The 26052-nt window shown below is 54.7% G+C and overlaps 1 pseudogene; it reads right to left on the bottom strand.

The window, feature by feature from the left end:
- Positions 1-21061: 21061 nt before the first annotated feature.
- On the bottom strand, positions 21062-25747 carry LOC145525218 (ubiquitin carboxyl-terminal hydrolase 17-like protein 6; annotated as a pseudogene).
- Positions 25748-26052: the final 305 nt, after the last annotated feature.

Raw genomic sequence — 26052 nt, 5'->3', positions numbered from 1 at the left:
GGGCTCTTCAGACGCCACTACAAGAGGCCTGCAAACACGGCCCCACTTTCCGAGTCAAGAAAGGCCTAGTATCGGGAGTTCTCTCCTGCCAAGGAAACGTGACGGAAGAGTTTTGTGGAGGGAGCCTTGATGCTGCCGGGCAGTGTGGGAGGCCTAGCTGTAAACGTGCATCCTGGGGCCTTGGCCCCTGAAACCTGACTTCCCAGGTAGAACTTCCCTGCCCAATGTGACTTTCTGCCCGAAGGCGGCCGAGCAGGCTGTTTTCCTTTGAGGGAGGAAAGGCAGCCCCAGAGATTGGGCTTTTAGGGCTCCCTCGACAGCAAGTGTGGGGCTCTGCAGACGCCAGTACAAGAGGCCTGCAATCAGGTCCTCACTTCCCGATTCAAGAATGGCCTAGTCTCGCGAGCAATCTCCTGCAGAGCTAACGTGAACGAAGAGCTGCGTAGAGGAACATTGATGTGCTGGGCAATGTGGGAGCCCTAGGCATACACGTGCACCCAGCGGCCATTGCCCCTGAAAACTGACTTCCCTGCTAGCACTTCCCAGCCTGATGTGACTTTCAGCCAGAAGGCGACCGGGCAGGCTCTCTTCCTTGCGGGGAGGACAGGCAGCCCCAGAGAGTGGGTTTTCAGGCCTCCCGCGCGTAGGCAACGTGGGGCTTTTGAGACGCCAGACCCTTCTGGCTGCGAACAGGGCCTCACTTACCGAGTCAAGAAAGGCCTAGTCTCGTGAGCTCTCTTCTGCAGAGCAAACGCTACGGATGAGTTGTGTGGAGGGAGCCTTGATGTTCCCGGGCAGTGTGGGAGGCCTAGCCATAAACGTGCATCCTGCGGCCATGGCCCCTGAAAACTGACTTCCCTGCTAGCACTTCCCAGCCCGATGTGACTTTCAGCCAGAAGGCGGCCGGGCAGGCTCTCTTCCTTGGAGGGAGGAAAGGCAGCCACAGAGAGTGGGTTTTCAGGCCTCCCGCGCGTAGGCAACGTGGGGCTTTTGAGACGCCAGACCCTTATGGATGCGAACAGGGCCTCACTTCCCGAGCCAAGAAAGGCCCAGTCTCACGAGCTCTCTCCTGCAGAGCTAACGTGACGGAAGAGCTGTGTGGAGGAACCTTGATGTTCTGGGCAGTGTGGGAGCCCTAGGCAAACACGTGCACCCAGTGGCCATGGCCCCTTAAAACTGACTTCCCAACTAGCACTTCCCAGCCCGATGTGACTTTCAGGCAGAAGGCGGCCGGGCAGGCTCTCTTCCTTGGAGGGAGGAAAGGCATCCCCACAGAGTGGGTTTACAGGCCTCCCACGCGCAGGCAACGTGGGGGTCTTGAGACGCCTGACCCATAGTGGTGCGAGCAGGGCCTCACTTCCCGAGTCAAGAAAGACCTAGTCTCGCGAGCTCTCTCCTGCAGGGCTAACGTGAAGGAAGAGCTGCGTGGAGAGAGCCTTGATGTTCCTGGGCAGTGTGGGAGGCCTAGCTGTAAACGTGCATCCTGTGGCCTTGGCCCCTGAAACCTTACTTCCCAGGTAGCACTTCCCTGCCCAATGTGACTTTCTGCCCGACGGCGGCCGAGCAGGCTGTCTTCCTTGGAGGGAGGAAAGGCAGCCCCACAGATTGGGTTTTTAGGCTTCCCTCGCACAGCAAGTGTGGGGCTCTGCAGACGCCAGTACAAGAGGCCTGCAAACAGGTCCTCACTTCCCGAGTCAAGAAAGGCATAGTCTCGCGAGCACTCACCTGCAGAGCTAACGTGAACGAAGAGCTGCGTAGAGGAACATTGATGTGCTGGGTAGTGTGGGAGCCCTAGGCATACACGTGTACCCAGCGGCCATTGCCCCTGAAAACTGACTTCCCTGCTAGCAGTTCCCAGACCGATGTGACTTTCAGGCAGAAGGCGGCCGGGCAGGCTCTCTTCCTTGGAGGGAGGAAAGGCAGCCCCAGAGACTGGGTTTTCAGGCCTCCCGCGCAGGCAACGTGGGGCTTTTGAGACGCTAGACCCTTATGGCTGCGAACAGGCCTCACTTCCCGAACCAAGAAAGGCCCAGTCTCGCGAGCTCTCTCCTGCAGAGCTAACGTGACGGAAGAGCTGTGTGGAGGAACCTTGATGTTCTGGGCAGTGTGGGAGCCCTAGGCATAAATGTGCACCCAGCGGCCATTGCCCCTGAAAACTGACTTCCCAACTAGCACTTCCCAGCCCGATGTGACTTTCAGCCAGAAGGCGGCCGGGCAGGCTCTCTTCCTTGGAGGGAGGAAAGGCATCCCCACAGAGTGGGTTTACAGGCCGCCCACGCGCAGGCAACGTGGGGCTCTTGAGACGCCCGACCCATAGTGGTTCGAGCAGGGCCTCACTTCCCGAGTCAAGAAAGGCCTAGTCTCGCGAGCTCTCTCCTGCAGAGCTAACGTGAAGGAAGAGCTGCGTGGAGAAAGACTTGAGGTTCCTGGGCAGTGTGGGTGGCCTAGCAGTAAACGCGCAGCCAGCGGCCATGGCCCCTTTAAACTTGCAGGTAGCACTTCCCAGCTGAATGTGAAGTTCAGCTTGAACGCGGCCGAGCAGGCTGTCTTTCTTCTTGGGAGGAAAAGCAGCCCCAGAGATAAGGTTTTTAGGCCTCCCTCCTACAGCAAGGGCGGGGCTCTGCAGACGCCACTACACGAGGCCTGCAAACACGGCCCCACTTTCCGAGTCAAGAAAGGCCTAGTATCGGGAGTTCTCTCCTGCCGAGGAAACGTGACGAAAGAGTTTTGTGGAGGGAGCCTTGATGCTGCCGGGCAGTGTGTGAGGCCTAGCCGTAAACGTGCATCCTGTGGCCTTGGCCCCTGAAACCTGACTTCCCATGTAGCACTTCCCTGCCCAATGTGACTTTCGGCCCGAAGGTGGCCGAGCAGGCTGTTTTCCTTTGAGGGAGGAAAGGCAGCCACAGAGATTGGGTTTTTAGGCCTCCCTCGCACAGCAAGTGTGGGGCTCTGCAGACGCCAGTACAAGAGGCCTGCAAATAGGTCCTCACTTCCCGAGCCAGGAAAGGCCTAGTCTCGCGAGCTCTCTCCTGCAGAGCTAATGTGACGGAAGAGCTGTGTGGAGGGAACCTTGATGTTCTGGGCCGTGTGGGAGCGCTAGGCCTGCCCGTGCACCAAGCGGCCATGGCCCCTGAAAACTGACTTCCCAGGTAGCACTTCCCAGCCCAAAGTGACTTTCAGCCCGAGGACGGCCGAGCAGGCCATTGGCCCTGTAAACTGACTTCTGAACTAGCACTTCTCAGATCAATGTCACTGTCAGCTTGAAGGCAGCCAAGCAGGCTGTCTTACTTGGAGGGAGGAAAGGCAGTCCCAGAGACTGTGTTTGTATGCCTCCCTCGCACAGCAAGTGTGGGGCTCTGCAGACGCCAGTACAAGAGGCCTGCAAACAGGTCCTCACTTCCCGAGCCAGGAAAGGCCTACTTTTGCGAGCTCTCTCCTGCTGAGCAAACGTGACGGAAGGGCTGTGTGGAGGGAGCCTTGATGTTCCCGGGCAGTGTGTGAAGCCTAGCTGTAAACGTGCAGACAGCGGCAATTGCCCCTGCAAACTGACTTCCCAGGTAGCAATTCCCAGCCCAAGGTGACTGTCAGCTTGAAGGCGGCCGAGCAGGCTGTCATCCTTGGAGGGAGGAAAGGAAGCCCCAGAGATTGGGTTTTTACGCCTCGCTCGCACAGCAAGTGTGGGACTATGCAGACGCCCCTAAAAGAGGCCTGCAAACAGGTCCTCACTTCCCGAGCCAAGAAAGGCCTACTTTTGCGAGCTCTCTCCTGCAGAGCTAACGTGACGGATGGGCTGTGTGGAGGGAACCTTGATGTTCGGGGCAGTGTGGAAGCCCTAGGCATCCACGTGCACCCAGCGGCCATTGCCTGTGAAAACTGACTTCCCAACTAGCACCTCCCAGCCCGATGTGACTTTCAGCCAGAAGGCGGCCTGGCACGCTGTCTTCCTTGGTGGGAGGAAAGGCAGCCCCAGAGAGAGGGTTTTCATGCCTCCTGCGTGCAGGCAACGTGGCTCTTTGAGATTCCTGACTCATAGGACTGCGAGCAGGGCCTCACTTGCCGAGTCAAGAAAGGCCTAGTCTGACGAGCTCTCTCCTGCAGAGCAAACGTGACGGAAGAGCTGTGTGGAGTGAGCCTTGATGTTCCCGGGCAGCGTGGGAGACCTAGCTGTAAACGAGCAGCCAGCGGCCATGGCCCTGAAAACTGACTTCGCAACTAACACTTCCTAGCCCACGGTGACTGTCAGCTTGAAGGCGGCCGAGCAGGCGGTCTTCCTTGGACGGAGAAAAGGCAGCCCCAGAGATTGGGTTTTTAGGCCTCGCTCGCACAGCAAGTGTGGGGCTCTGCAGACGCCAGTACAAGAGGCCTGCAAACAGGTCCTCACTTCCCGAGCCAAGAAAGGCCTAGTTTCACAATCTCTCTCCTGCAGAGCTAACCTGACGGAAGAGCTGTGTGGAGGGAACCTTGATGTTCTGGGCAGTGTGGGAGCCCTAAGCATACACGTGCACCCAGCGGCCATTGGCCCTGAAAACTGACTTCCCAACTAGCACTTCTCAGACCAATGTGACTGTCACCTTGAAGGCGGCCGAGCAGGCCGTCTTCCTTGAAGGGAGGAAAGGCAGCCCCAGAGACTGTGTTTTTATGCCTCCCTCGCACAGCAAATGTGGGGCTCTGCAGACGCCAGTACAAGAGGCCTACAAACAGGGCCTCACTTCCCGAGCCAATAAAGGCCTACTTTTGCGTGCTCTCTCCTGCAGAGCTAACGTGACGGAAGGGCTGTTTGGAGGGAACCTTGATGTTCTGGTCAGTGGGGAAGCCCTAGGCTTCCACGTGCACCCAGCGGCCATTGCCCGTGAAAACTGACTTCCCAACTAGCACCTCCCAGCCCGATGTGACTTTCAGCCAGAAGGCGGCCTGGCACGCTGTCTTCCTTGGTGGGAGGAAAGGCAGCCCCAGAGAGAGTGTTTTCATGCCTCCTGTGTGCAGGCAACGTGGCTCTTTGAGATTCCTGACTCATAGGACTGGGAGCAGGGCCTCACTTGCCGAGTCAAGAAAGGCGTAGTCTGACGAGCTCTCTCCTGCAGAGCAAACGTGACGGAAGAGCTGTGTGGAGTGAGCCTTGATGTTCCCGGGCAGCGTGGGAGACCTAGCTGTAAACGAGCAGCCAGCGGCCATGGCCCTGAAAACTGACTTCGCAACTAACACTTCCTAGCCCACGGTGACTGTCAGCTTGAAGGCGGCCGAGCAGGCGGTCTTCCTTGGACGGAGAAAAGGCAGCCCCAGAGATTGGGTTTTTAGGCCTCGCTCGCACAGCAAGTGTGGGGCTCTGCAGACGCCAGTACAAGAGGCCTGCAAACAGGCCCTCACTTCCCGAGACAAGAAAGGCCTAGTTTCGCGATCTCTCTCCTGCAGAGCTAACGTGACAGAAGAGCTGTGTGGAGGGAACCTTGATGTTCTGGGCAGTGTGGGAGCCCTAGGCATACACGTGCACCCAGCGGCCATTGGCCTTGAAAACTGACTTCCCAACTAGCACTTCTCAGACCAATGTGACTGTCAGCTTGAAGGCCGCCGAGCAGGCTGTCTTCCTTGGAGGGACGAAAGGCAGACCCAGAGACTGTGTTTGTATGCCTCCCTCGCATAGCAAGTGTGGGGCTCTGCAGACACCAGTACAAGAGGCCTGCAAACAGGTCCTCATTTCCCGAGCCAGGAAAGGCCTAGTCTGGCGAGCTCTCTCCTGCAGAGCTAACATGACGGAAGAGCTGTGTGGAGGGAGGCTTGATGTTCCCGGGCAGTGTGGGAAGCCTAGCTGTAAACGTGCAGCCAGCAGCGATGGCCCCTGCAAACTGACTTCCCAGGTAGCACTTCCCAGCACAATGTGACTGTCAGCTTGAAGGCGGCTGAGCAGGCTGTCTTCCTTGGAGGGAGAAAAGGCAGCCCCAAAGACTGGGTTTTTAGGCCTCTCTCGCACAGCAAGTGTGGGGCTCTGCAGACGCCAGTACAAGAAGCCTGCAAACAGGTGCTCACTTCCCCAGCCAAGAAAGGCCCACTTTCGCAAGCTCTCTCCTGCTGAGCAAACGTGACAGAAGGGCTGTGTGGAGGGAACCTTGATGTTCTGGGCAGTGTGGGAGCCCTAGGCATACACGTGCACCCAGCGGCCATTGCCCGTGAAAACTGACTTCCCAACTAGCACTTCCCAGCCCGATGTGACTTTCAGCCAGAAGGCGGCCGGGTAGGCTCTCTTCCTTGGAGGGAGGAAAGGCAGCCCCTGAGAGAGCGTTTTCATGCCCCCCGCATGCAGGCAACGTGGGGCTCTTGAGAGGCCCGACCCATAGTGCTGCCAGCAGGTCCTCATTTCCGAGTCAAGAAAGGCATAGTCTCGCGAGCTCTCTCCTGCTGAGCAAACGTGACGGAAGGGCTGTGTTGAGGGAACCTTGATGTTCTGGGCAGTGTGGGAGCCCTAGGCATACACGTGCACCCAGCGGCCATTGCCCCTGAAAACTGACTTCCCTACTAGCATTTCTCAGGCCAATGTGACTGTCAGCTTGAAGGCGGCCGAGCAGGGTGTCTTCCTTGGAGGGAGGAAAGGCAGCCCCAGAGAGAACGTTTTCATGCCTACCGCACGCTGGCAACGTGGGGCTCTTGAGATGCCCGACCCATAGGGATTCAAGCACGGCCTCACTTCCCGAGCTAAGAAAGGCCTAGTCTCGCGAGCTCTCTCCTGCAGAACAAACTTGTTGGAAGAGCTGTGTGGAGGGAGCCTTGGTTATCCCGGGAAGTGTGGGAGGCCTAGCTGTAAACATGCAGCCGGGGCCATGGACCCTGCAAACTGACTTCCCAGGTAGCACTTCACAGCCCAATGTGACTGTCAGCTTGATGGCGGCCGAGCAGGCTGTCTTCCTTGGAGGGAGCAAAGGCAGGCCCAAAGACTGGGTTTTCAGGCCTCTCTCCCACATCAAGTGTGGGGCTCTGCAGACTCCCATACAAGAGGCCTGCAAACAGGTCCTCTCTTCCCGAGCCAAGAAAGGCCTAGACTTGCGAGCTCTCTCCTGCAGAGGAAACACGATGGAAGAGCTGTGTGGAGGGAGCCTTAATGTTCCCGGTTAGTGTGAGTGGCCTAGCTGTAAACGTGCAGAAAGCGGCCTTGGCCCCTGCAAACTGGCTTCCCAGGTTGCACTTTCCAGCCCAATGTGACTGTCAGCTTGAAGGCGGCCGAGCAGTTTGTCTTCCTTGGAGGGAGGAAAGGCAGCCCCAGAGAGTGGGTTTTTAGGCCTCTATGCACAGCAAGCGTGGGGCTCAGCACACGCCAGTACAAGACGCCTGCACACAGGTCGTCACTTGCCGAGCCAAGAAAGGCCTAGTCTCGCGAGGTCTCTCCTGCAAAGCAAACGTGACGGAAGAGCTCTGTGGAGGGAGCCTTGATGTTCCCGGGCAGTGTTGGAGGCCTAGCTGTAAACGTTTAGAAAGCGGCCATGGTCCCTGCAGACTGACTTCCCAGGTTGCACTTCCCAGCCCAATGTGACTTTCAGCTTTAAGGCGGCTGAGCAGGCGGTCTTCCTTTGAGGGATGAAAGGTAGCCCCAGAGACTGGGTTTTTAAGCCTCCCTCGCCCAGCAAGTGTGGGGCTCTGCAGTCGCCCATACAAGAGGCCTGCAAACAGGTCCTCAATCCATGAGCCAAGAAAGGCCTAGTCTCGCGAGCTCTCTCCTGCAGAGCAAACGTGATGGAAGAACTGTGTGGAGGGAGCCTTTATATTCCCGGGCAGTGTTGGAGGCCTAGCTGTAAACATGCATCCAGCGGCCATGGCCCCTGAAAACTGACTTCCCAGGTAGCACTTCCCAGCACAATGTGACTTTTAGCTTTAAGGCGGCGGAGCAGGCAGTCTTACTTGGAGGGAGGAAAGGCAGCCCCAGAGATTGGGTTTTAGGCCTCGTTCACACAGCAAGTGTGGGGCTCTGCAGACGCCAGTACAAGAGGCCTGCAAACAGGTCCTCACTTCCCGAGCCCAGAAAGGCCTAGTTTCAAGAGCTCTCTCTTGCAGAGCTAACGTGACGGAAGAGCTGTGTGGAGGGAACCTTGATGTTCTGGGCTGTGTGGGAGCCCTAGGCATACATGTGCACCCAGTGGCCATTGCCCCTGAAAACTGACTTCGCAACTAGCACTTCCCAGCCCGACGTGACTTTCAGCCAGAAAGCGGCCGGGCAGGCTGTTTTCCTTGGAGGGAGGAAAGGCAGCCCCAGAGAGAGTGTTTTCATGCCTCCCGCGTGCAGGCAACGTGAGGCTTTGAGTTTCCCGACCCATAGGACTGCGAGCAGGGCCTCACTTCCGGAGCCAAGAAAGGCCTAGTCTCGCGAGCTCTCTCCTGCAGAGTAAACATAACGGAAGAGCTGTGTGTAGGGAACCTTGATGTTCTGGGCAGTGTGGGAGCCCTAGGCATACACGTGCACCCAGCGGCCATTGCCCCTGAAAACTGACTTCCCAACTAGCAATTCTGAGACCAATGTGACTGTCAGCTTGAAGGCGGCCAAGCAGGCTGTCTTCCTTGGAGGGAGGAATCGTAGCCCCCGAGACTGTGTTTTTATGCCTCACTCGTACAGCAAGTGTGGGGCTCTGCAGACGACAGTACAAGAGGCCTGCAAACAGGTCCTCACTTCCCGAATCAACAAAGGCCTAGTTTCGCGAGCTCTCTCCTGCAGAGCTAACGTGACGGAAGAGTTGTGTGGAGGGGACCTTAATGTTCCCGGGTAGTGTGGGAGGCCTAGCTGTAAAGGTGCAGCCAGTGGCCATGGCCCTGCAAACTGACTTCCCAGGTAGCACTTCCCAGCCCAAGGTGACTGTCAGCTTGAAGGCGGCTAAGCAGGCGTCTTCCTTGGAGGGAGGAAAGGCAGCCCCAGAGATTGGGTTTTTATGCCTCGCTCGCACAGCAAGTGTGGGGCTCTGCAGACGCCAGTAAAAGAGGCCTGCAAACAGGTCCTCACTTCCCGAGCCAAGAAAGGCCTAGTTTCGCGAGCTCTCTCCTGCAGAGCTCACGTGACGGAAGAGCTGTGTGGAGGGAACCTTGATATTCTGGGCAGTGTGGGAGCCCTAGGCATACACGTGCACCCAGTGGCCATTGCCCCTGAAAACTGACTTCCCAACTAGCACTTCCCAGCCCGATGTGACTTTCAGCCAGAAGGAGGCCGGGCATGCTGTCTTCCTTTGAGGGAAGAATGACAGCCCCAGAGAGAGCGTTTTCATGCCTCCATCGCTCAGGCAACGTGGGGCTCTTGAGAGGCCTGACCCATAGGGCTGCGAGCAGGGCCTAACTTCCCGAGCTAAGAAAGGCCTAGACTCGCGAGCTCTCTCCTGCAGTGCAAACGTGACGGAAGAGCTGTGTGGAGGGAACCTTGATGTTCTGGGCAGTGTGGGAGCCCTAGGCATACACGTGCACCCAGCGGCCATTGGCCCTGAAAACTGACTTCCCAACTAGCACTTCTCAGCCCGATGTGACTTTCAGCCAGAAGGCGGCCGGGTAGGCTCTCTTCTTTGAGCGAGGAAAGGCAGCTCCAGAGACTGTGTTTTTATGCCTCCCTCGCACAGCAAGTGTGGGGCTCTGCAGACGCCAGTACAAGAGGCCTGCAAACAGGTCCTCACTTCCCGAGCCAAGAAAGGCCTAGTCTCGCGAGCTCTCTCCTGCAGAGCAAACATGACGGAAGAGCTCTGTGGAGGGAGCTTTGATGTTCACGGGCAGTTTGGGAGGCCTAGATGTAAACGTGCAGCCAGCGGCCATGGCCCCTGCAAACTGACTTCCCAGCTAGCACTTCCCAGCCCTATGTGACTTTGAGCCAGAAGGCGCCGGGCAGGCTCTATTCCTTGGAGGGAAGAAAGGCAGCCCCAGAGAGTGGGTTTTCATGCCTCCCCCGTGCAGGCAACGTGGGGCTCTTGAGATGCCCGAACCATAGGGCTGCGAGCAGAGCCTCACTTCCCGAGTGAAGAAAGGCCTAGTCTCACGAGCTCTCTCCTGCAGAGCAAATGTGACTGAAGACCTGTGTCGAGGGAGCCTTGATGTTCCCGGGCAGTGTGGGAGGCCTAGCTGTAAACGTGCAGCCAGCGGCCATGGCCCCTGAAAACTGACTTCCCAGGTAGCACTTCGCAGCCCAATGTGACTTGTAGCCTGAAGGCGGCCGGAAGGCCGTCTTCCTTGGAGGGAGGAAAGGCAGCCCCAGAGAGTGGGTTTCCAGGCCTCCCTGACACAGCAACTGTGGTCTCTGCAGACACAAGTTCAAGAGGCCTGAAAACAGGGCCTCACTTCCCGAGCCCAGAAAGGCCTTGTCTCGCCAGCTCTCTCCTGCAGAGCTAACGTGACGGAAGAGCTGTCTGGAGAGAACCTTGATATTACCGGGCAGTGTGGGAGCCCTAGACATACACATGCAGCCAGCGGCCTTTGCCCCTGAAAACTGACTTCCCATCTAGAACTTCCCAGCCCGATGTGTCTTTCCACCAGATAGCGGCCGGGCAGGCTCTCTTCCTTGGAGGGAGGAAAGGCATCCCAAGAGAATGGGTTTTCAGGCCTCCCTCCCACAGCAAGTGGGGGGCTCTGCAGACGCTAGCACAACAGGGCTGCAAGAGGGCCTCACTTTCCGAGTCAAGAAAGGCCTAGTCAGTCGAGCTGTCTCCAGCAGAATAAACGTGATGAAACAGCTTTCTGGTCAGTGCCTTTATGTTCCTGGCCAATGTGGGAGCCCTACCCAGACGCCTGGGGCCTGCGGTCATGGCTGCTAAAAACTGTCTTGCCAGCTAGCACTTCCCAGCCCGATGTCACTTGCACCTGGTGGAGCCCGACAGGCGCTTTTCCAAGGAGGGAGGAAAGGCAGCCCCAGCGGGTAGTTTTTCAGGCTTTCCTCACGCAGCAAGTGTGGGGCTCTGCAGACGCCAGTACAAGAAGCCTGCAACCAGGGCCTCACTTCCTGAGACAAGAAAGGCCTGGTCTCGCGAGCTCTCTCCTGCAGAGCAAACGTGGTGGAAGAGTTGTGTGGAGGGAGCCTTCATGTTCCCCGGCAGTGGGGGAGACCTAGCCATACTCGTGCACCCAGCAGCCAGGGCCCTGAAAACTGACTTCCAACATAGCACTTCCCAGCCCGATGTGACTTTCAGCCGGAAGGCAGCCGGGCGGACTCTCTTCCTTGCAGGGAGGTAAGGCAGCCCCAGAGAGTGGGTTTTCAGGCGTCCCTCACACAGCAAGTGTGGGGCTCTGTAGACGCAAGTACAAGAGGCCTGCAACCAGGTCCTCACTTCCCGAGTCAAGAAAGGCCTAGTCTCACAAGCTCTCTCCTGCAGAGCAAACGTGATGGAAGAGCTTTATTGAGGGAGCCTTGATGTTCCCGCGAAGTGTGTCAGCCCTAGCCGTAAACCTTAAGCCAGCGGCCATGGCCCATGAAAACTGACTTCCCAGCTAGCTCTTCCCAGCCAAATGTGACTTTCAGCCCGAAGGTGGCCAGGCAGGCTGTCTTCCTTGGAGGGAGGAAAGGCAGCCCCAGAGAGTGTGTTTTCATGCCTCCCTCACACAGCAAGTGTGGGGCTCTGCCAACGCCAGTACAACACGGCTGCAAGCAGGGCCTCACTTCCTGAGTCAAGAAAGACCTAGTCAGGCGAGCTCTCTCCTGACAATAAACGTGATGAGACAACTTTGTGGTCGGTGCCTTGAAGTTCCTCGGCAATGTGGGAGCCCTACCCAGACGCCTGGGCCCTGCGGCCATGGCTCCAAAAACTGACTTGCCAGCTAGCACTTCCCAGCCCGATGTGACTTTCAGCCCCAACGCGGCCGGACAGGCTCTCTTAATTGAAGGGAGGAAAGGCAGTCCCAGAGAGTGGGTTTTCAGGTCTCCCTCGCACAGCAAGTGTGGCGCTCTGCAGACGCCAAAACAAGAGGTCTGCAAGCAGGGCCTCACTTGCCGAGTCAAGAAAGGCCTAGTCTCGCGAGCTGTCTCCTGCAGAGCAAACGTGACGGAACATCTGTGGGGAGAGTGCTTTGATGTTTCCCGGCAGTGTGGGAGCCCTAGCCGCACGCCTGTGCCCATTGGCTGTGGCCCCTAGAAACTGACTTCCAGCTAGCACTTCCCATCTCCATGTGATTTTCTGCCCGTAGGCGGCATGGCAGGCTCTCTTCCTTGGAGGGAGCAAATTCAGCCCCAGAGAGCGTTTATTCAATCCTCCCTCACGCAGCAAGTGTGGGGCTGTTTAAAAGCCAGAACAGTGGTGCTGCTCCCAGGGCCTCAGTTCCCTAGTAAGACGAGGCCTAGTCTTGCCAGTTCTTTGCTACAGTGCAAACTTGTGAAAACAGCGGTGTGGAGGGTGCTTTGACATTCCTAGCAATGTTGGAGCCCTACTTGGGCCCTGAGCCCTATTCGCTATGGACCCTAAAAACTGACTTCTCAGCTAGCACTTCCCTACCCCATGTGACTTTGAGCCCAAAGGCAGCCTGGCAGACTCTCTTCCGTGGAGGGAGGAGAGGCAGCCCCAGAGAGTTGGATTTCAGTCCTCCTTCGAGAATCAAGCGTGGGACTGTTACAACGCCAGAACAATGCCGCTGCTCCCAGGACCTCAGTTCCCTAGTCAGGCCAGGCCTCTGCTACAGAGCAAACTTGTGGAAACAGCGGTATGGAGGGTGCCTTGACGTTCCCGGGCCCTGTGGGAGCCCTACCCGGGCCCTGGTGCCTATTCGCTATGGCCCCTAAAAACTGACTTCCCAGCTAGCACTTCCCAGCTCCATGTGATTTTCAGCTTGTAGGCGGCATGGCTGGCTCTCTTCGTTGGAGGTAGCAAAGGCCACCACAGAATGTGGTTATTCAATCCTCCCTCTTGCAGCAAGTGTAGGGCTGTTCAGAAGGCACAACAATGGGGCTGTTTCCAGGGCCTGAGTTTCCTAGTCAGGCCAGGCCTAATCTGGAGAGCTCTCTGCTACACAGCAAACATGTCGAAACAGTTGTGTGGAGGGTGTCTTAACATTCCTGTGCCCTGTGGGACCCTACCCGCGCCCTGGGGCCTATTCGCTATGGCCCCTAAAAATTGAATTCCCAGCTAGCACTTCCCAGCTCCATGTGATTTTCAGCCCGTAGGTGGCATGGCAGGCTCTCTTCATTGAAGGGAGCAACTGCATCCCCAGAGAGTGGTTATTCAATCCTCCCTCCCGCAGCAAGTGTGGGGCTGTCCAGAAGCCAGAACAATGTGGCTGTTCCTAGTGCGTCTGTTCCCTTGTCAGGCCAGGCCTAGTCTCACGAGCTCTCTGCTATAGAGCAAACATTTCAAAACTGTGGTGTGGAGGGTGACTTTACATTCCTGGGCACTGTGGGAGCCCTACCCGGGCACTCTGGCCTATCCGCTATGGCCCCTAAAAACTGACTTCCCAGCTAACACTTCCCAGCCCAATGTGATTTTCAGCCTGAAGGCGACCTGGCCGGCTCTTTTCCTTGGAGGGAGCAGAGGCAACACCAGAGAGTGGTTATTGAATCCTCCCTCGCACAGCAAATGTGGGGCTGTTCAGAAGCCACAACAATGGGTCTGCTCCCAGGGCCTCAGTTTCCTAGTCATTCCAGTCCTAGTCTCACGAGCTCACTGCTACAGAGCAAACATGTGGAAACAGCGTTGTGGAGGGTGCCTTGGTATTCCTGGGCAGTGTGGGAGCCCTAACCGGACCCTGGGGCCTATTCGCTATGGCCCCTGAAAACTGACTTCCAGCTAGCACTTCCCAGCCCCATGTGAATTTCAGCCCGAAAGCAGTTTGGCAGGCTCTCTTCCATGGAGGGAGGAAAGGCAGCCCCAGAGAGCGGGTTTTCAGTCCTCCCTCTTGCAGCAAGTGTGGGGCAGTTTAGACGCAAGAACAATGGGGCTGCACCCAGGGCCTCAATTCCCGAGTCAGGCCAGGCCTAGTCTTGTGAGCTCTATCCTGCAGAGCAAACCTGATGGAATAGCCGTGTGGAGGTTGCCTTGACGTTCCCGGGCACTGTGGAAGCCCTACCCGGGCCCTGGGGCCTATTCGCTGTGGCCCCTAAAAAATGACTTCCCAGCCAGCACCTCCCAGCCCCATGTGATTTTCAGCCCGAAGGCGGCCTGGCAGGCTCTCTTCCTTGGAGGGAGCAAAGGCAGCTCAAGAGAGTGGTTTGTGAAAACTACCTGGCGCAGCAAGTGTGGGGCTGTTCAGAAGCCAGAACAATGGGGCTACTCCCAGGGCCTCAGTTTCCTAGTCAGACCAGGCCTAGTCTCGCGAGCTCTCTGCTACAGAGCAAACGTGGAAACAGCGGTGTGGAGGGTGCCTTGACGTTCCTGGGCACTGTGGGTGCCCTACCCGGGCCCTGTGGTATATTCACTATGGCCCCTAAAAACTGACTTCTCAGCTAGTACTTCCCAGCCACATGTGCTCAGGAAAGGCTTTCACAAGAGTGGATGTTTCAGACAGACAAAACCACAATCACAGAAAACTAACCAATCTAATCTAACTAAAACTAACAAAAGCTAACCTAACAAAAATCTAACCAAAACTAATCCGCTGGATCACTAAAAAAGCAGAGAGTTCCAGAAAAACATCTATTTCTGCTGTATTGACTATACCAAAGCCTTTGACTGTGTGGATCAGAACAAACTGTGGAAAATTCTGAAAGAGATGGGAATACCAGACCACCTGACCTGCCTCTTGAGAAGTCTGTATGCAGGTCAGGAAGCAACAGTTAGAACTGGACATGGAAAAAAAAGACTGGTTCCAAATGGGGAAAGGAGTAAGTCAAGGCTGTATACTGTCACCCTGCTTATTTAACTTGTATACGGAGTACATCATCAGAAATGCTGGGCTAGATGAAGCGCAAGCTGGAATCAAGATTGCTGGGAGAAATATCAATCACCTCAGATACGCAGATGACACCACTCTTATGGCAGAAGGTGAAGAACTAAAGAGCCTCTTGATGAAAGCGAAAGAGGAAAGTGAAAAAGTTGGCTTAAAGCTCAACTTTCAGAAAACTGTGATCATGGCATCTGGTCCCATCACTTCATGGCAAATAGATGGGGAAACAGTGGAAACAGTGACAGACTTTATTTTGGGGGGAGTCCAAAATCATTGCAGATGGTGACTGCAGCCATGAAATTAAAAGACACTTACTCCTTGGAAGAAAAGTTATGATCAACCTAGACTGCATGTTAAAAAGCAGAGACATTACTTTGTCAACAAAGGTCCATCTAGTCAAGGCTATGACTTTTCCAGGAGGCATGTATGGATGTGAGAATTGGACCATAAAGAAGGTTGAGCACCAAAGAATTGATGCTTTTGAACTGTGGTGTTGGAGAAGACTCTTGAGAGTCGCTGGGATTGCAAGGAGATTCAACCAGTCCATCCTAATGGAAATCAGTCCTGAATATTCATTGGAAGAACTGATGTTGAAGCTGAAACTCCAATACTTTGGCCACCTGAGTGAAGAACTGACTCACTGGAAAAGCCCCTGATGCTGGGAAAGATTGAAGGTGGGAGGAGAAGGGGGCAAGAGAGGATGAGATGATTGGATGGCCTCACTGACTCAATGGACATGAGTTTGAGTAAACTCTGGGAGTTGGCGATGGACAGGGAGGCCTGGCGTGCTGCAGTCCATGGGATTGTAAAGAATCGGACGCGACTGAGGGACTGAACTGAGCTGAACTGAACGGCTTTCAAATATCAAGTGATTCTTCTTGTTGATTTTCCTCCAGTCAGAGATTCTAGGACCCTGCAACCTTTAATTTGTGGGGTTTCCATCACCAACATATGATTTCAAATACAAGTATGTTCCTTGGGCTTATTTCACTCATTGTAAAGAGGAAATGTATGGTACATCATGGGGCATGTTTTCATAGCCTGAGTGTATACATGACTGAGCGACTGAACCAAACTGAACTGATACACGGCAAATATCCCTTCCACATTCCATTTATTTGCTGGGAACCACTTCCATGTGAATTATCTTTGTCCTCATGGCTCTAGAAAATGTGGGCCTTTTAGAGGCTGCAGGTGGGGTATCAGAAAGCACTCACCTTCTGAGCAGAGCCCTTGGTCCAGTGTCGATGACTGTGCAGGGAGGTGAGGCACAGGTGCATTCACTGTCCCCAGTCCCGTTCATGCCCTCTGGCTTGTGCTGGGACAGGACAGGTGTCCTGGCCACTCCTGCTGTACTCTCACCTGCCTCTGCCCATGTCAGGAACACAGGCCTCCTCGGTCCACTCATGCCAACAACCCATCTATTGTTGCTGGAGTCAGAGAACACGTTTGCCTGTGCATGCGCTTATGCAGCTTTTTATCCAAGCCCTCTTGATATAATTTGAAAACTAAAGCCCAGAAAGAGGCAGACTTTCCTAGAACACAGTATGTGAGCAGAGGCCAGTAGAAAAGTGAGGACTCCAGTTCCCTACGCCAGTTTGCAGTCCTATCCATCATGCTTGGTTTGGAAATGAGAAACCCTAAGTTCCTGATGAACTCTACCAACCTGGCTCCATTTGGGTCATTATTCTCTGAGCATTTCCATGCTCACACAAGCAGGCACAGAAGTAGAGTTCCGGGGTGGGGTGGGGGGCGATGTGAGGTGGTAAAGGAAGAGAACACCCAATGTAAGCGCTGGGGAGAGCAGGAAGGGTTGGAGGCAGCTCTGCCATGGGTCAGGGGCATCCATACCCCCCTCCTGGCAATGGGCAATGTGTTCAGAAGTCCAAAGCATGAGGGGGATTCTCCACATTCCCTTAGTCCTGCCTGGGTGTGGCCCCTCTCCATAGTGTTCTCCAGTGAACACGGTCTCAGTGCTACAATCCACCTTTCTGGGCTTTTAAAACCACACTGAGCACACACCCCATTCCCCAGTATAGACGGTGCTACAGGAGAGAAGGACTTGCTTTCCTTTCCTACACATTGTGTGCTTGCTATTGGACTCCCCAGGGGTTCAGTCAGTGTGCTTGGGAAGTCTGTTGACCTTGGTTCTCCACCATTGACCACTGTGTTCTGAGAGCTTGGAAAAATGCTTTCCACTCACAGAGGCCCCTCAGAGGAGAGAGGAGTTGAAGGAACGAGGGCTTGTGGTGAGCAGGAGAGGGCACAGTTGTGGACCCAGAGTCAGGGTTCCAGAAAGAAGACCGGTCCTAACTGGGTTCTATAGGTTCTAATTTGGAAGTAGGAGGAAATTATTGCCCTATCTGAGCTGAGAATGCAACATGAATGAACTAAACACCAAAGAGAGAAGAGGAAATGAAAAGTCAGAAGGAGATTCCTGGGTCTTTTCCACATCCCTGGGAGCCTGCCTGAAGTACACTTTTGCCTCTGGAACTCTGGACCCTCCACCTTGAAGACGTGAATGAAGGTTGGGGGTAGTCCTGCAATGCTAGCGCGGGCCGCCAGGAGGCAGTGGCGTCCTGGGTCAGGGGTGCGGGCTGAGCTTTGCTGGAGCAACTGGAGCAAGAAAAAGAATGGCGGAGGTCATTCTGGCCATGCCCCCGCCTCAGAAACAGCATGATCTTCCTAGTAAGAGTGATCAGCTCAAAAGACTGACCGGGACAGAAGCGGAAGGGGAGCCCCAGGATCTTCCCGTTTATTTACTCAGCACCCATGCTTTGAGCGCTCACTGTGTGCCAGATGACTCAGTGGTCCCGAGAGCAGTGTTGGAAATGACCAGTGCCCCTGCCTTCCAAGGAGCTCTCGGCCTGGAGCGAAGAAAGAGAAAAATATGGAAGCGAGACGTGTAAAGGAAAAAGAAAACAAGTGCTATACTGAAAATAAAGAAGGGCATTGTGAGGGAGGGCTTGGAGTCACTGGTCAGGAGGGTCTGAGAGCCCTTGCTGCAGTGACCAGGATGAAAATAAGGAGCCAGGCCTGCACAGCTTTAGGATAAGCACTTCTGAGAGAAGGCAGCCCTCACACAGAAGCTTGAAGGCAGAAGTGAGCTACCCAGGTGAGGCTAGGAAGGTGAGCGTTGTGTCTGGAGGGAGGCTGGAAGGAGATGGTGGTGAGTGGTGGGGTCAGTTCCTGATTCCTGGTAGACTGTGCTTTCTGCTCCTCTCTGACAGCATTACTCCAAGACTACACTTATAAACCTTGTCGATTAAACTCCTCACAGTCTGTGGGCCAGAAACGGCTTATCTGGATGCTTCTGCCTCAGTCTCTTTGCTGTTGTGGCTGAGAACTCAGCTTATATTATTTTGGGGCTTCAAAATCACTGCAGATGGTGACTGTAGCCATGAAATTAAAAGACGATTGCTCCATGGAAAAAAAGGTATGACGAACCAAGACAGCATATGAAAAAGCAGAGACGTTACTTGGCTGACAAAGGTACATTTAGTTGAGGTTATGGTTTGCCCAATAGGAATGTAGGAATGAGAGAAATGAACTATAAAGAAAGCTGAGCTCCAAAGAATGGATACTTTTGAACTGTGGTGTTGGAGAAGATTCTTGAGAGTACCTTGGACTACAAAGAGATATAACCAGTCAATTTTAAAGGAAGTTAGTTCTGAATATACATTGGAAGGACAGATGCTGAAGCTGAAACTCCAATAATTTGGACACCTGATGCAAACAACTGATGTATCTGACAAGACCCTGATGTTGGGAAAGATTGAAGGCAGGAAGAGAAGGAGACAACACAGGATGAGATGGCTGGATGGCACCACCAACACAATGGATATTAGATACAGTAAATTCTGGGACTAGTCGATGGATGTGGAAGCCTGCCGAGCTGCAGTCCATGAGGTCTCAAAGGGACGGATATTAGCTAGCTACTGAACTGAACTGAAATGAATGAAGATTTCAATCCTAGAAGAGGATGACTACTGGTATCCTTCTTAGTGTGTGACATTTCTGTTTGCTTTCTCTCCCATCCTTCACATTACGCTTGCCTTCCAGGACTATGGGGGTTCCACAATCAAAGGGTTTACCATAGCTGAAGTGCTGATTACCTTCATACTTACTAGGAAAGAACTGTCCTGACCTTGAGGACATGCTGACTCCCACTCCCGACATCCAACCACCGACACTTTTCTTGGGGAATTCCCCTTGATGAAGACCCACATGCACTTCTGATCTGGCCCTGGTCCAAAGGGCTCTGGATGCAAATGATTTGGGGGCATTTGGCCTTCCAGCCTTGCTCACTAGAGACTCACTGCAGGGCTTCCAAGTTCAGCACACAAATGCGGGTAGGGAGGAATTCCATGGGCTCACCACTCAGATCCTAACACACTTGTGGAAACATACGTCTGCCCACCTACCCTCTCACTTTAACAGGTCTCCCCACCCCAGACCCCTACCTGAGGACCACCCCTCCCCAGACAAAAATAAACCCTTACCTCAACTTTGCTCTCAAGTGAGATCCACTCCAATTTCTATAGTTTCTCACTAGCCACTCTTCTAGCGTTCAGGGTCCTAGCACCAAAAGATGCTGAGAGTGTGGCACATATGCTTTTCTCCCTTCAGGGCCCATTGGTCATGGCCCAAAGTGACCTCATTTAGAAAGGCATAGGCTTGCTGCAACTTTGGATTCATTCCATCAGCTCCTTTTCTCTCTCCGTTGACTTTTTTTTTTAAACCTCTTCCTTCTTCTTTTTTTTTTTTTGAGTTTGTGTTCATTTTATTATTTTTTTGTTGTTTTCATTCTCTTTTTCTATTTTAAATACACTAGTTGACTTATAGAGTCGTTTTTCCACTTCAGGGGCTCAAAACGCACTATAACTCAAGGTAAAAACAGATTTCCCTCCTGGACTAGGACGACTGTTGGTTTCTTTCTTAGTGTGTGACATGTGTGTTTGTTTGCTCTCCCGTCCTGGACATTATGCTTGCCTTCCAGGACTATGGGGGTTCCACAGTCCAAGAGTTTACCATAGCTTAAGTGTTGATTCCATTGATCCTTACTGGAAAGAACGGCCCTGACTCCACTTTCTTCCTTAGCCTATTGAACCCCTCCCACCTCCCGCTCCCCCATCCCATCCCAGGACCCTACCACTTTGTGCTTTATGATCCAAGTGCTCACATCCTTGCTGTCATTTTGCTTCCTTCCCGTGGCACAGATAAGCGAGATCAGCCAGTATTTTTCTCTCTTTTGCACGGATTTCCCCGAGCATAAGGCGACCTTCCCATTTCCTCTGCCTCGCTACTCCAATCACCATTCTTCTCCTTTTTCTTCTTCTTCAAAGGGTGTGGATGGGGCAAGCAGTAAGTTCATTTAGGCGATGGAGTAGAGGAAGATGTGTGGTGATGATGAGGGCGGGCTGTGGGTGGCTCCACTTCCTCGTCCAGGGCACTCTTGCTCATGTTCTTGGGGGAAGATACTGTTTATCATTCTTTTTGCTCCCTACTTGTGAAAAGCGTGGTGTGCTGTAGGTAACTGTGCTGGGGGGAAAAGCCCACAGAAGGTTCTCTGTCCCTTGCCCAGGCGACTAGCTGGGTCAGGAGCCCAGTTGTCCCTCTAGGTCTGAGATGCTAAATCGCACTTTCCCAGTCCACCGTTTGATGGAGGGTTTTGGGTTTGAAGCTAACAACCAAGAGAAAGAAAGAAACCGCAAGAGGTGACCGATAAGGGTCCTCAGGCTCCCCCACACACACCAGTTAGCGGGATCACAAGGCAGTCGAGAAAGCAGCAAGGCTAGGACAGCTTCCCCACCGCCCCAGACACTTTGGAGGCCGGCCCCATCTCATCGTGTCCAGCGGCATTTGTCTGGGGCCAAGCTGGATGAGACAACTGACTGACAGATAGGATGGGCAGAGTCGGATGTCCACTTGTCTTGCTATCACAATCTAGAGTAGGACTGGGTCTTTCCTCAGCGCAGGGAGGACCTTTGCTTTCAGAAATGAATGTTGCATGACCTATCTCCACTTAGGCACCAGTGCGACGCTGATGGAGAAATTTCTTTGGGAAACTCGTTGGGTTGCCTTTCTCCCCTTGGCCTTCATGTTGGTGCTGGTGGTGCTGGCGGTGGTACTCGTGGCATTGTGGATCGCTTCTCCTGTTTGGCACTTGAAGGTTCTCCAGCATACTCCTTGCACCGGAAATGGAGCACCAGGGATCTTTTTGGATGAGCGTCCTGCAGGTGACGAACGGATCCCCTTCTCATTCCTGCCGGACCCTTTCTAACGTAGCACTAGGCCTCCCAAGGACATCCACACATAAATCCTGGTTGCCCATCTTCTCCCCGGACCCTGCTCGAAGTTTGGGGCATTTTTGAGAGCCTGACTGGCCGGAAGGAGACAATTCATGGACCTGAACCCGCTCCTCCCTGCCCCCCGAAGGGCTCAGGACATCATCTCCTTGCTCGGCTGGCTGTGAGCCTTCTGTAAGGCGTCTCCAGGCCACGTCACTCACCAGCAGCCAGCGGTGTGGCCCGTGAATGGAGACGGGGGAAGAAAGGCAAACCCACACACACCCCATCCAGGGAGGATTCTCCCACCCACGCAGAAGCGGGAGGATCTCGGACCTTGCTCAGGCCCGGTCACGCATCCCATCCTCTCCAGTAATTTCCCATCAGAGCCAGCCCTCCAGAGCTCAAGTGCTCAGGCACGAACACGTTCCAAGTGAACACTGAGGCCCCGGGCACACTCCAGGCCCCGACGTTTTCCAGGAGGCTGCATCCTGGACCCCGCCCAGAGGAACTCTTGGTGCATCACACAGTGCGTGCCGCAAGGGGGCGTGGGTGTCTGCACGCATGTGTGTAACAGCCGACCTACCACCACAGCCCCAGACATGGCCGTGCCTTCCTGTTCTTCCTCTTGGTTGCTCTGGCCCTCCCGCTGGCACAAGGGCCGTTGTCGACGTTCATCGGCCCTGGAGGCGGGGCGTCCGTGCTGGGACGGTCGAACCGCTCGTGCTCCTGTTTGGGCAGCTTGCCATTTCTCCCTCCATGTTTGGACTGGTGAACCACGACTGCATCGGCAGGCAGGGCAGACTGGACCTTTTGGAGGTCGAAGGCAGGCTTCGCTCGGTTGTGTTCTTGGAGACGTCTCCACTGCTCTAAGCTTATTCCTTCGACCCCTGTGTCCCCTGGGGACACCTCTGACCCAGGAGCTCTGCCGCTGGCATCTCCTGCAGGCTCCCCAGGGTCCGTGGGGTCAGCCCCGAGGGGGACCGCTGGCCCTCCCCCAGCGCTCCCTCCCAATGCACCCTCCCAGGTGTAGAAGAGGACGTAGGCACTCTGGCTCAGGGCAGCAGTCTCATCACAGACGGTCACCTTGGCATCGTCCATCTTATACCACTGGCCGTTGCCTGCTCGGACATAACAAAAGCTGTGTCCTCACTCACAACTCCATCTGGAGTGTATCAGCACGGCATAGAGCACGTAGCACAGTGGCCCTGCCTTCCGCTCAGATGTGTAGAGCTGCACGTTGAGGCACTGGGGATAGCGCACTTCCGGAGCCCTTTTTGCCCTACTCACCTGTGTGAACCACTTTAGCACCAGCACCAGGACCTGGGAGGTGCTGTACAAAGCCAACCTCTTGGTGGCAGGTGCCTTCTGGAGACAAATGCCACAGTCATAGGCATTTTCAGCGTCCAGCTTCTCTGGCTTCACCAACTCTCTCAGAGCTTGCTCCACACTCTGAGCCGCCGTGATATCCAGGCTGATGTCCAGATAAGGCTCGAATGTGTCCAAAACACCCAGGCAGTGGAGACACTGGATCTGAGACCTCCAAGTCCCCCCAAAGATCTGACGGATGAGGGCGGTGTTCTCGGAGGGATGGCCCGACGGCTGGGATGCGCTCAAGCACCCTTGCTGCATGGCATTCAGAGTGAACATCAAAAACTCGTGGGCATCTTCCTGCTGGTGTCTGTGGAAGGCCGCCAGCAGGACCTTGCAGGGCCGGTTCACCTCTCCCGGGTGAAGGAGGGCTTAGGTCATGTGAGTTCACATGGCACAGAGGGTGCAGGAGGTGCAGGCCGGACAGAGGGTGGGGTGCTGCTGGGATACCATCCAGCTGGCCAGGGGTGGCGTGTGGCTCAGACACTGCAGCACTGCATTCACGTAGCAGGTGTTCCCCAGATTCTGAAGCCCAGCCCCCACCCCCATGGCCCCCTTCAACTCAGGGATACTTTCTGGCCGGGCGCCAGCTCTGCTGACCCAGGAGCCAAGTCACTCAACTGGGGGCGCCCAACCGCCAGCGATGGCCTCTCAGGTACAGAGGGTCCCCGAAGGGCATTTGCACCAGCGGTTCTGGGCCGACAACCTGGCCCTCCAGCTAAGACGTTGAAGGGAGATAGACTCGCACCTCCCCCATGCACAGAAGCAGCCCCCAGGTCTCTGCAAAAAAAAGCCCACGAGGGTTTCTATCTTTTTCCTGCAGCTGCATGATGACGCCTCCTTCTCTCAGATGGTCCATCTCCAAAAAAGGGACTGGGCCTCGTCCCATTGGTCCTTTGATGGCTTTCCCACAGCCCCACCGCCGCAAGTGCAAGCTCCTCATTGGCTGAGGTGTCTGAGGGCGTGCTCACTCCCACTCCCGACATCCAACCACCGACACTTTTGTCTGGGAATTCCCCTTGATGAAGCCCCACATGCACCTCTGATCTGGCCCTGGACCAAAGAGATCTGGAGGCAAATGATTCGGGGGCATTTTGCCTTCCAGCCTTGCCCGCTAGAGATTCACTGCAGGGCTTCCAAGTTCAGCACACAAATGCGGGCTGGGGAGGAATTCCGTGGGCTCACCACTCAGATCCTAACACACTTGTGGAAACATGTCTGCCCACCTACCCTCTCACTTTAACAGGTCTCCCCACCCCAGACCCCTGCCTGAGGACAACCTCTCCCCGGACAAAAATAAACCCTTACCTCAACTTTGCTCTCAAGTGAGGTCCACTCCAATTTCTATAGTTTCTCACTAGCCACTCTTCTAGCGTTCAGGGTCCTAGCACCAAAAGATGCTGAGAGTGTGGCACATTTGCTTTTCTCCCTTCAGGGCCATTGGTCATGGCCCAAAGTGAGCTCAATTAGAAAGGCATAGGCTTGCTGCAACTTTGGATTCATTTCATCAGCTCATTTTCTCTCTCTGTTGCCTGTTTTTTTTTTTTTACCTTTTCCTTCTTCCTTTTTTTTTTTTTTTTTGGTTTTTCGCTCTTTTGTTTTTCGAGTTTGTATTCATTTTATTATTTTTTGTTGTTTTTATTCTCTTTTTCTATTTTAAATACACTAATTGACTTATAGAGTCGTCTTTCCACTTCAGGGGCTCAAAATACACTATAACTCAAGGTAAAAACAGATTTCCCTCCTGGACTAGGACGACTGTTGGTTTCCTTCTTGGTGTGTAATATGTGTGTTTGTTTTCCTCCCATCCTTTACATTATGCTTGCCTTCCAAGACTATGGGGGTTCCACAGTTCAGGGGTTTACCATAGCTTAAGTGTTGATTCTGTTGATCCTCACTAGGAGATAACAGCCCTGACCCCGCTTTCTTCGTTAGCCTATTGCACCCCCCCCACCTCCCGCTCCCCCATCCCATCCCAGGACCCTACCACTTTGTGCTTTATGATCCAAGTGCTCACAACCTTGCTGTCCTTTTTCCTCTTTCCCATGGCACAAAGAAGTGAAGTCAGCCAGTATTTTTCTCTCTTTTGCACGGATTTCCCCCAGCATAAGGAGATCTTCCCATTCCCTCTGCCATGCCACTCCAATCACCATTTTTCTCCTTCTTCTTCTTCTTCTTCTTCAGAGCGTGTGAATGAGGCAAGCAGTAAGTCTGTTGGAGGCGATGGGGCAGAGGAAATTGGGTGATGATGATGAGCTCTGGCTTGTTTTCTAAACATTTTATCCGGCCCACAAGTGGGAGGTAGTTTCAAGAATTTCCTCTCCTAATGAGGGGAACCCACGTGTAGGGAGAGGAGGGGTGGGGTGTGGAGACAGGGCCCAGTGCACGGGTTCAGGGTAAGTCTCTGGAAGACTCGGTGGAGGGAGGCTGCACAGTAAAGCCCAGGGTCACAGCCCTGTCCAGGAGCTGCTGTTAGTTCAGGTCCTGCTCTGAGGGGCTCAGGTTCAGACCTGACCAACAGGTGGACCAGGGGTGCTCTGCAACGAGGGCTCTGTATTCGGTTCCTGGGTGCTGAGCTCTGCAGGTACTTGACAAGGTGAGCCCATTACCCTTGAAGGAGCCTGCCCACCAGAATCCTGTGCTCCCGGGAGGCGAGTGTGAATGGGCACCCTCTCTGTGCAGCTGGCACAGAGTAGTTTAGCGACTCCACCGTGAGCAGCACCAGGATGAGATGAGAACCAGGACACGTAGTGGGGCCCCTGAACCCACCCTCGGCCCATCCAGAGAGAAAAGGTCGGTAGGTGGGTGCTGGCCACTGTGCTGTGTGTGGGAGGCTCCACAGGAAGCTATTGCTCCTTGCACCTGACACCACAAAGGCCTCCCCAGGACAGAGAAGACAGACTGCCCTGGGTGGTGGGAGCTCCTGGAGACCCTGAAGGGGCTGTTAGATGGAAGGGTCAGGCCCGAGGAGAGTGAGCGCCCAGACAGAGCCAGTGGGCTCAGGGCCTGAGGGGGCCTTTGTGGTCTGAGCTGGGAGTGGACAGGCAGGTGGTGACTGTGACCCAGGAAAGCAGCCCTGGAGACGTGAGACTGAATCCGCCTCAAGGGAAAAGCCTTCCGGATGATCCCAGAGACAGGATGTAAGACAGGAGCCCCGGTAAAAGACAGTGAGTGAGTCCCCCTAAGAGGAGGCTCTGTGAGCTGCACCTGTAGGGGTTGAAAGGGCAGACGTGAGCCTGCTGTGAGTGGGCCATCATCCTGGGCGGGGGGCACACACCTCGCTCCATGGCCGCATGTCTGTTCTTCCAGGTGGGTCACTTCACTGCTCAGAGCCTCAGCCTCTCAGCCTGCTTGTGGGCTGACGGTAGCATAGACTGACCAGTCATTTGCTCAGAACAGGGCAAAGAGGGGTCTCATGGAAATTCCACAGAACACCATCAGAATGGGACTCACGGCCCCTGTTCCCTGCAGGTCTGTCTGCAGGAACCAGAGAGCAGACTTGTAGCAGAGCCTGGACGGGCTTGCTTTGGTGGTTGGTGGAGTGACTGCTCCCATTCCCAGGCCCTGCCAGCATTGGCCCTTCAGGCTCCGG

The sequence above is a fragment of the Giraffa tippelskirchi genome, chromosome 11 (assembly GCF_054371585.1).
Source record: "Giraffa tippelskirchi isolate mGirTip1 chromosome 11, T2T-mGirTip1v1.2.pri, whole genome shotgun sequence".
NCBI classification, from domain to species: Eukaryota; Metazoa; Chordata; class Mammalia; order Artiodactyla; family Giraffidae; genus Giraffa; species Giraffa tippelskirchi.
This window is presented reverse-complemented; position numbering and strand designations above follow the sequence as displayed.